The sequence below is a fragment of the Antedon mediterranea genome, chromosome 4 (assembly GCF_964355755.1).
Source record: "Antedon mediterranea chromosome 4, ecAntMedi1.1, whole genome shotgun sequence".
NCBI classification, from domain to species: Eukaryota; Metazoa; Echinodermata; class Crinoidea; order Comatulida; family Antedonidae; genus Antedon; species Antedon mediterranea.
This window is the reverse complement of record NC_092673.1, coordinates 17,509,997-17,521,616: the sequence shown is the minus strand read 5'-3', so window position 1 is coordinate 17,521,616 and position 11,620 is coordinate 17,509,997.

The following is an 11,620-nucleotide window of genomic DNA, read 5'->3' as shown; positions in this document are numbered from 1 at the left end:
GTACAATCTCTTCGGGTAATCCTACTCTAGTAAAGACTTCTATTAGAGCCCTGGCTACTGTTTCAGCTCTAACATTGGGTAACGGGATAGCATCCGGATATCTCGTAGCATAGTCAATTATAGTAAGCATATATTTGTTATTACTGCTTGTTCTAGATAAGGGTCCAACAATATCTATCGCTATACGTTTAAATGGTGTACTTATAATCGGTAATGGTATCAAAGTATGTTTCCTTTTACTTTTACCCTTATCTACCTTTTGGCATTCCTTACAGACTTTACAATAGACTACCACATCTTTAAATATACCTGGCCAATAGAATTGGTTCAGGATCCTACTTTTAGTTTTCTCAACACCCATGTGACCTGCAAATGGCACATTATGACCTAAGTGTAATACACCCTGTCTACACTGAGTGGGTAATACAATCTGTTCCACTTGGTTATTCTTATCTTTAATACTACTCCAATTTCTCATCAATATACCTTGTCTCATAAAGAAACATACCCTATGCTGACCTATTTCTTCTATAGGGACTACCCTGTCAAACACTCCTTTGAGTGAGTCATCCTTAGTTTGCAATTTGATCAGTTCTTGTTTAGTTAGGTTCAGCTTGTGCTGTTGTTCATAAGTTTTATGTTTGACTGTTTTATCTTTAGCTTTATCCTCATTTTCGTCAAACAAATTATTCATTTCTGTTCCATTCATATCATCTAAACACTTAGTTTTATTTACTTTGTTGTCATTTACTACTGTTTTCAACAATTGTACATTAGTTTCTTTAGGCGGCTCTTCTATCGGCTTAAAGTTACTATCTTTCCCTAACAATATCATTTCGTCTTGTATTCTAACATCATTTTCTATTCTGGCTTGCTCCCTAGTTAGGACGAACATTTCTTTAGCCATTGTTTCCCCACAATTCTGGTCCAAATCATGACCCAATAACATGTCCCTCTGTAATCCTTCGATTACGGCTACAATTACTTTTCCTGTCACTATCTTACTTTCTATAGCTACCTCAGCTAAGGGGACGGTAATATCGCCTCCTATACCTCTTAACGTAACCCATTTTCCTGGCAAGTAACATTTGTTAGGCACTAGACTTTCCTTAACAGCTGACTGGGTACATCCCGAATCTCTAAGCATAGTTATATCCTGTCCTTCTAATTTTCCTGGTATTATACACTTCTCCATTTTATTTTCTACACTATCCATAACTACTTGGGGTCTATCTGATTTTATTTCTTCACATCTTAAGCCATCTTTCACATTCGGGCCCTTCTTAGTGTCACTAGTCTTTCCTTTTGCTACCATCTTAGGACAATCCCCTATTTTATGTCCCTTCTCCTTACAATTGAAGCATAGGCCATTAATCCATTCATTTGAAGGTTCTCTCTGTTGGAAATTTCTACCATAGTTATGGAATTTGCCTCCCCTTCCGCGATACCTATTGTATCCTTGCTGCCTAGCTCCAGGGTTATTCTGAGTCAAAGATGTTGAGAAGGGTAAATGTTATGTTAACCTATGTGCCACTGACTTTACTAAAGCTTTTGATCGTGTTGATCATAATGTTATTATTATTAAGTTGATTGAACTGGGTGTGAGGTCGTCCATAATTCCCATCGTCTGCAGCTTTCTCACTTCCCGTTCTCTCAACACCAAGTTTGCTGGGATTTTGTCATCTTCAAAGTCACTGACTTGTGGTGTCCCACAGGGGACATTGCTTGGCCCTGTACTTTTCCTAGTACTTATTAACGATGCTTGTGTTGATTGCTGCAGACGATGGAAATATGTGGATGACCTCACCCTTGGGGAGGTCGTTCGCAAAGGTGATTTGCCTTCCATGCAATCCCTGTTAGATGATCTGAGTGTTTGGTGTTCATCCAATAATATGATACCCAAACCCTCCAAATGCCATATCTTGGTTGTCAATTTTCTTAAGGATAAGTCGGATGATATTATATCGCCTTCTTTTAGTCTGAGTGGTTCCATTTTACAAGTAGTTGATCACATGACGCTTCTTGGTGTAATCATTCAAAATGACCTGAAATGGGAACTTAACACTAATAATATTGTGTCTAGAGCTTCTAGACGTTTATTTTCCTTGTGCATTTTGAAGAAAGCAGGAATCTTAATTAATGATCTGTTGACTGTTTATATGGCGTATATAAGACCTATTTTAGAATATGCTGCCCCTGTTTGGCATGGCGCTATCACTAAGGACATGTCCAAGTCTATTGAAAAGGTACAAAAGAGAGCATTGCGTATCATGCTAGGTAACAACTATTTGTGCTATGATCATGCATTGTCTGTTACTGGTTTACCTACTCTTGTAGAGAGAAGAAACAAACTTGTGTTGTCTTTCGGGGAAGGCTTATTAAAATCCGAGCTGTTTAGAGAAATACTTCCCCCTCTTCATAAGCCAGCTCGGTCTCTCAGAGTCAACCGCTTTCTAGAAGTACCTCATTGTAAAACCAGCAGACTTAGGTCGTCTCCAGTGCCCACCATGGTGGATATAATTAATAGGCACCACTAGCTCTTTTTTAGATATGTAATAAGTGAATGTTTTAAGGTTTTTTATTCATGTATGTTTTTAATTGTATGGTACGATATCTAATTTTATTAAGATGTTTCTATTTTTATAGCAATTTTAACTAATTTTTAGTCATTTGTAATACATTTCATTTCAGTCCTTGACTGTCGTTTTGTAATATATTTTTATATACCGAATAAATAAAATAAAATAAAAAACTATTCTTAGGTTTACTATTTTCTTGGCCCTTATAATACGTAGGCTTATTTTCAGAATTTACGGCATTCCAATAGCCACGGCCACCTCTATTAGCTATATAATCATCGGCTATCACAGCCATATCATAGCTCTTATTTACTTGTTTATCTCTAAGATAAAGCCTCAGATCTTCAGGCATTTTATCAAGTGCCTGTTCCATTATAATCATTTCAATAATGCCTGCAGCATCATCTTCTTTTACATTAGCACATTTCATCCAACATTTTAAATAATGGGAGAGCTCATTCAGCCATTCCCTGATGGACATATCTTTAACTCTGTTCGAATTTCTAAATTTAAATCTGTAGGTCTCTGCGGACACATCATACTTTTCTAAGATTGCCTTCTTTAAGGTATCATAATCTACACATTCTTTTACGGTTAAGGATGCATATGCTGTCCTAGCTTTACCAGACAGTTCAGGTGCTAACCTAGCGGACCACGTATTCTTATCCCAACCTGTGGCTTCTGCCAAGTGTTCAAATGTTCTAAAATATATATCAATATCATCTGATTCCTTCAAAGTAGGAACCTTTACCTTCATTTCATCTACTATATTCCTAGCATTACTGTAGCTAGACCTATTTTCTAATTCCATCATTTTCACTCTTTCTTGTGATTCAATTTTTCTTTGCTCTATATCTATTTTCTTTTGCTCTATATCTGCTTTTAATCTTAATTGGTCTTGTTGGTATTGTAATTCTAACTTTTTGTTTTCGGCCTCGGCCTCGAACTTCATTCGAAAATATTCGAGCATCATATCTTTAGGCATACCGCCGGGTATTTCGGGCAAATCAATATCCCTAGCCATGTTATCATACATTTCATTGACTTGGTCAACCTCTTCTTGGTCAACCATCTCTTCCCTAGTATCTTTTTCTGACATAGTCTTATCTATATTTTTACCCGATCTTAAAGTTGTCATGCTAATAACAATTTTACTAATGAAATATGTAAATTTATGTATACAAAATATGTTATAAAAGTATTTGTATTACCTTGATTAATATGAAATCCACATAAATTCTTAAATGCAATACAATATAAGACATTAATTTACTTCAAAGTCACAAACAACGTTCCAAGTTCGCTCCGTACAAAAATTCACTTTCGAAATAAAAATTAGTTTACAAAGTCAGCTTTGCAAATCTTCTCAAAATTTACTGGGCTTCCTTCTGTTACTTCAGTCTTCTTCTTTCAGACCTCGGTGAATATATACAGTATCTCCGATGAATATCCAGCAGTCTTGAGCTCAACAGTACTTCTTCTTCGTTGTAATATCCAAACAACGCACGGTATAAAAACTGTCAGGAATCCAGATCTTCGTAACCATTTAACTTTTTGGTTACTGATTTAACAGGCCCGTAGAGTAGGCACTGTCACTTCTTCTTCTTCTTCTTCTTGATACTTAAATCATGTAAAAAAAATTTTCACCGCTGCCACCATGTAGTGAATTTATTTTAGTTGGTTCCGAGCTTTCTCAGGCGTATATATTCCCACGCGACGTACACAGCTGTCACTGAATGATAACTCATACAAAAAGTATATTTAACTCAACTAGAACATTTATTCCTTGAAATTCGATTAATACATCTTTCTACCACTACCAGTCAAGCCTTAATATTCTCTTTATCATCTTTCCGTTTATCTACTCTGATCTTATTCTCTCTTCTTCTCTAATATCTATTACATTCCACTTTTATACTGGACATGCAAATTTTAGGCTTCAGAGGAGGATAACTAAACAATTAACAGAATTGTTAAAGTACCAACAGAATGTATTCTCGGATGTACCAGGTAGAACTCACTTAGTGACACATGAAATTAAGACTAATGGTGAAATGCCTATAAGGCATAGGGCATATAGAACGCCCCAAGCATTAAAGGGTAAATTGAAAGAAGAATTAGATAGTATGTTGGCTATGGGTATAATAGAACCTACTGTTAGTGCCTATGCTGCACCTATTATTGCCCTGAAGAAAGGCCAGAATCAAATTAGAATGGTGACAGATTTTAGATCACTAAATAAGACTACACAATTTGACCCTTATGTTATGCCTCGCATAGACGAAATGTTGGATGAGGTATCATCCGCAATATACATAACTACGTTAGATCTAACTAAAGGATTTTACCAGGTGCCTCTGGATCCTAAGACCAAAGACAAATCAGCATTTATTACACAATTTGGACAGTATTGTTACAATGTACTTCCATTTGGTATGCAAAATAGCTCTAGTACTTTCCAAAGATTAATGGATAAGGTATTACAAGGTACTGAGGGATATGCTAAGGCATATATAGATGACATATGTATTTATAGTCAAACTTGGAAAGATCATATTTTTCATTTGAATGATGTATTAGAAAGATTAAGTAGTGCTGGATTGACAGCAAAGCCTTTGAAATGTAAAATTGCCTATGCTCAGGTAGAATTTCTGGGGCATAAGATTGGTAATGGAGAAATTAGACCCATGATTGATAAGGTTGAGGCTGTGGAAAAGTTCCCCAGACCTTTGTCTAAGAAACAAGTCCGATCATTTCTCGGATTAACTGGCTATTACAGAAAATTTGTACAGAACTATGCCGATATTGCTAAGCCATTGATTGATTTAACTTTAAAGAGTAAAAGTAATACCGTTAAGTGGAATGAACAATGTGAAAATGCCTTTGTAACTTTAAAGAAACGACTTACTGATGATAATGTATTAAAAGCCCCAAATTTTGATAAGATGTTTATATTGCAAACCGATGCCTCAAATTATGGCATAGGTGCAGTGCTGAGCCAAATAGATGGTGAGGGTAATGATTATCCCATTGTGTACTTAAGTAGAAAGTTATCTGTACATGAGCAGAGATATTCTGTGCCAGAAAAAGAGTGCCTCTCTATTGTTTGGGCTATCAATAAACTTAAGTATTATCTGTATGGTTGTGAATTTCAAGTTCATACTGACCACCAGGCATTGAGATGGATGGACTCAATGAAGGGTGCCAATGTTAGACTTATGAGATGGGCTCTGTTTTAACAAGGATATAAATTTAAAGTTATTTACAAGAAAGGATCATTAAATGGAAATGCAGATGGATTAAGTCGTGCATAAATAATATTATAGAGGTGTTATTAGTAGATAGTTTAAAGTAAAATGGTTTTAAATGTTAAATTTTTGGAAAGATTGACACAATCTTTTTCCCAAACAGGGGAATGTCATATTATTGATGTTGTGATTCTCTGTGATTAGAGAAGGATGCTTTAGTCCACGTCCGCCTTATTATTAGCCAATCAAAATCGTGTAAATTTCGGAGGGAAAATGTTATCCTCCTCTGAAGCCTAAAATTTGCATAACTTGTATAAAAGTAGAATGTAATAGTTAGTAAAAGGAGAAGAGAGAATAAGATCAGAGTAGATAAACGGAAAGATGATAAAGAATATAATAAGGCTTGACTGGTAGTGGTAGAAAGATGTATTAATCGAATTACAAGGAATAAAAGTTCTAGTTGAGTTAAATATACTTTTTGTATGAGTTATCATTCAGTGACAGCTGTGTACGTCGCGTGGAAATATATACGCCTGAGAAAGCTCGGAACGACAGCTGTGTACGTCGAGTGGATATACGCCTGAGAAAGCTCGGAACCAACTAAAAGAGAAATTCACTACAATTATCATCACTATTGTTGTCATTGTCATTTTTGTAGTAGTAATCAATATTTTATTTTTATCATTAAAGTCAATATCATTGTCATATTTTTATCATTAAAGTCAATATCATTGTCATAGATTGGTTAATAGATTAAATAACAACAATGGAGATTGTATGTTTCTTTAGCTACTTTTGATTGGGAAAATACATTTTTAAAAATCAGATTATTCTAAATGTTTGTGCATTGTCAATAACTTATGAGAAAAATTATAATTTTTGTAAATAATTGTTATTATTTTAGTTACAAAAATACAGTAATACAAATTATAATAGTAGTAGTAGTAATAGTTATTACAAAACAAAATTGTCTATTAGAGCAGAACAGTAAATTACAGGAATTATAAGGCTAAACTGAAAGGAGAACTTAATTTCACTCAAATTCAGCTAAAATGAAAACTTTATTTATATCGCATAGAATTGAAAATGTTAAAAACAAGTTGTTCAACATTAATAAATTAAAATTCTTAGATATTTTTATCTTTAAGTATTATTGACAAAAAACAACATTTAAAGGAATTCCGTAGGCCTACCTTCTGCTAGAGATTCCTTGTCAACCTGACACAAGAAAAAAATAAGATATTATTAGCATTGTCTACTTTATTCTAATCATTCCATGCTGTTTGGTTTAAGATTTATATAATTTAGCAGTATTAGAATTGTCATCTAGGCACTATTTAAATGAACTTACCATTCCTCTCAGTTTATAAGCGACCATTTTTGTATACTGTTTTGAAGGATTACCTGTAGAAAAATATAATCATATTGGTTTTATTAATAGTTAAATATTAATAAATATCTATAATATTTAAAACATTTCACCAATTTTGTTCATTCGCCAATCAGTGTAATAAAGTATGCATAAGAAATTAAATAAAAAAAATTAGATGCTTGACAATCAGTCTGTATGTACATTTTTCAGGTTACTCTAATGCTAATATGCAAATTAATATCCAAACTATTTTTAATTTATCTTTCAATATGTAGTATACTGTTTTACTGTGAGAAAAGACTTATGCTGTCAGTGTTTACAATGATAATAATAATGTAAATGTATTTATGTTTACCACTATCCTCATGATCTTCTGTCCATGTTGTGCTTACAGTTCTTATCACTGCTATTCCATCTGTAACATCATGTTTGGGGTTAAATCTGAAGTGAAAATCAGTTGAAACCAATAATGAACTTGGGTCACTTTTAAGTGCTGTAAACATTATGCTTGGAGTTAAATTTGAAGTGAAAATTATTTGAAACCATTAGTGAACTTGAGTTACTTTTAAGGCTGCGATATTAGGGAATTGGTTTTTAAAATGAATCATATTTTTTTAATAGTTAACTTGCATATTTCATAGTTAATTTCACTGTCCTTTAACTAGTACTTACTTCTTTCCAAGACAAGCATTTATGAGGCATGTTTTACCTACTCCTTCCGGCCCAATCACTTTAAGCATTCCAAGATTGATTTTGACAGATCCCTCAGTCAATGCCTTAGTGTACACTTCCTGAACATCTGCACCATGAGCAGTAATAGCAGATGGAATATTCTCATCTGATAAAATATAATTTTATTATATAAAAACCATATAAGGCTAAGAAATAAAAAATCAATAACTGTTTTCTTTTGTGATAAATAATTATCTATAAATTAAAATTTGTTTAAATCAATTAATGCAATGACTTCAAATGGCAATTAATCCAGCAAGAATTCATTTAATGTATAATACAGCAGAGCCCCTCTTTTGGTAAGCAGACACTTTCCTGCACAACAGAGGCAATATATGTTTTACCACTACGGCCAACCCCTACTCAGTGGACACTCCTATTAAGATGAAATGCATGTCTACTTAGATGTTATATAAAACCAATAATGAATGTTTTATATTCGTGGAATGGTACAAATAATTTCATTTTCATAATCACGGCCTTGTGTACAGTCTAAGAAGGTGGAAGAAAGTAAGGTACAATAATCCAAAAGTACTAGGTTTTTAAAACAAAATATAACCGATATTCTACACAACATTTCAAGAAATAAACAGATCTGCATTGCAAAACGAGTTGTAAAACTATGGGATCAGTGGCTATTTTTTTAGTTGATAACAATATATTATTTTAATATGATAACTGAATTGTTAATTTTTTAAATCTGAATAATAATGATTGCTAGATTATGAAAACAATAAAGTCTAGTGTTTGCCAATCAGATTATAGGTCAAGCCTTTTATTTAAGAATATTGACAGATTGCAGTAACTCTCTATCATCTTGGACGTCTGTGAAAAAGTAAAATTGAACACTAACCACGAGACTTTTATCATACAGTCAACATGGTACTGTACAGAAGATAATTAATCAATATAAGCCACTCACTCCTTGGAAGTCTAAATCTACCCATAGTACTGTTTTTATAGTTACTAGATGGTACGCTCGCTTCGCTCGCGTACCATCTAGTTCGTGCCCACAGATGGTTCTCGAATACATAGTAATTTCAGCGTAAAAAAAATGGCGATTTTAAATGTACGTACGGCAGGACTTTAAAACATTGTCGTTTACAGAAACAAATAGACACAATGATTTATGTAGTCAACCACAATTAGCACCTAGAAACTTGTCACAAAATGAGTTCAAATTTGTTATTTGGACTCATTTAAACAAACCCAATTTTGTATCTATTAGAGTTTAGGGTTTTGTATCTAACATTAGAGTTGAGCGGTGGGGATGAGGAGGTACAAAAAGGAAAGTTTTTTTAATATATTCTTTATATTAAATTATTCTTTATATTTCTTTATTATCCACTCAGTAACGAAATATTTTTTTTATAGGCCTATAAATAATATACCACTAAATAGAGTAAAACATTTCCGATTTAATACTTTATTAAAACTGTCACTGTCTCATGGTCGATTGAAATAGTAAAGTACCTTTAAAGACCACTAATACGTTTATATTTTTGTAATTATTAATTAATACAAATGTTGAGAAACAACTGACAGTATTAAAGTATTATATTATTATGTGTTTATAATCTAAAAGTAGGGGCTACCCACACTCACAGTGATAAAGTTTATTAGTATATTTGTTTATATTATATCTAACAGTACCAACACACTTTTGATTCAAATGGCGATCAAACGTGGTTAATACCTATTTGCAGTATTGTATAGCATTACAATACTATTTCTGTTTATTCTCCAAGGGTCTATAAATTTACCTACTTGTGTTAAACCATGGAGGTATGCAAGTATGGTTAAACCAAATAATTTGGAATGTTCCATTCATTGCAAATCAATACATTTGTATAAACGTATATTAAATCTATCAAAATAGTATTTTTTAAAGAAAATCGGCCTGTCTTCAACATTATGATGCTGTACTTGAGCTGTTAAACCGGTTTTCAGCCATTAAAAACAATTATCGTAGGAGGAAATAGGAAAATGCGAAGCATCCTCGTATTATTGTATGCGGGTATTTTTCACGATGGACATGCATTAGACAGTGTATACCACGATCGGAAAACACCCCTATTTGGGGCAAATCGTTGAACCTAAATTCGTTTTAATTGTCAATAACTAATTATCTGACTCAATTTAATTAGTAAACAGGGTTACATCAGGTGGTTAAAATCAGTACCGAAAGTACGAACCAACTTTATATACCATCGAGTAAACATTCTAGAAGTAACGCGCGATTTACCGAATTTTGCCCTTACGTAAATTTATATATAGATTTACAGTAGCCACAATATTATGTTCTAAAAGTTTGGTTCAACAGGATTTAAGATAAATAGTAATAAACTATAATACTGTACCAATCCTATTCATAGAATTCATTTAAATATAAACAAAATAGTGTTAGTCTTTAAAAAGATATACTTTGTATCCTTATGTTTATGTTTTTTACCTCCAAATAGCCGCTTGTAACGCTTAACATCCATTGTAACAGACTTGCCAGTTTTGGTGCATGGCAACTTCTCGTCCTGGAAATTTTCAAGATTTTGAATGTGCTTCTTTTCTGATGTATCACTACATACACCACAAAGTATGCATCTCTCAAATTTAATCCCTCTTCTACCACCATCTTGAGAAGGTTCAAATGACTTCTGGATTGTTAACAAAACCTACAAATATACATTGAATATTGTTTTCCAATCACATAAATAAATCCAACTACAAATACCAAATTAAGACACAATCAATAACAAAAACTTGATTACCTTTTGAATCCGCTGCACACATTTATTCACTCACATTTACAATATTATAGTTTAAAAAAAAAGTTAAGATGGTTTTAATATCTTCGATTTTATGTGTGAAAAGATATCTTTTTGATATTTTCTTTGATAGTTGGAAATGTTGGGGAGACTTGTGCCATCTAAGCATCATGTGTTTTTCTATTATTGAAATTGCAAATTTACAGAATTATAAGGTCAAATACATTGAAATTGACTGATAATGAAAATAATTGTTAACCACTATTTTGATTACACTGCCCCAAAATAATTGTAAAACTTTAATTATAAATATTTAGTAAAAATTATTATCTATAAACAATCTTAGATAGTGCTCATGGTTTATCAAATAATATGATAACATACCTCTCTACATGCTTCAGATGAAGGTTCCTCATTAGTTTCATTAAAAGCATTTATTCTTTTAATAGTCACCTGGAAAAAAAGAAAGTACAGTAGTTGATATTTTTATATCTGCATTTGAATTATTATGCACATGTAGAGTAAATTCTGACTTAATATTTAACAACAAAAATAAGTAAAAGAAAGATTAGGATAATACAGGCGATTGTAATAAGTGTTACAAACTAAATGATAATTTGCAGCAGGTTTCAGCATTGTTTTGTGTTTGACTAATCAACTTCTATCAATTCAAAATAAGTTGGTTTAAATATTTATTGAAAATTCACAAGAGATTGTACAACACAGTACCTTTAACAAGAACTTTCGCTCATCTTCATTAGTGACAACATTGACAAGAGATAAAGTCACAAAATGATCTTGGTCGAAGTAAAGTTCAGCATGATTATATGACAGTATTGGGTCAACACCTTTCTTTTGAAATTTGTTGATGAAATCAATAATCATGTATGGAAACAATACATCTGGCAGATATCCCTTAAAGTCGTA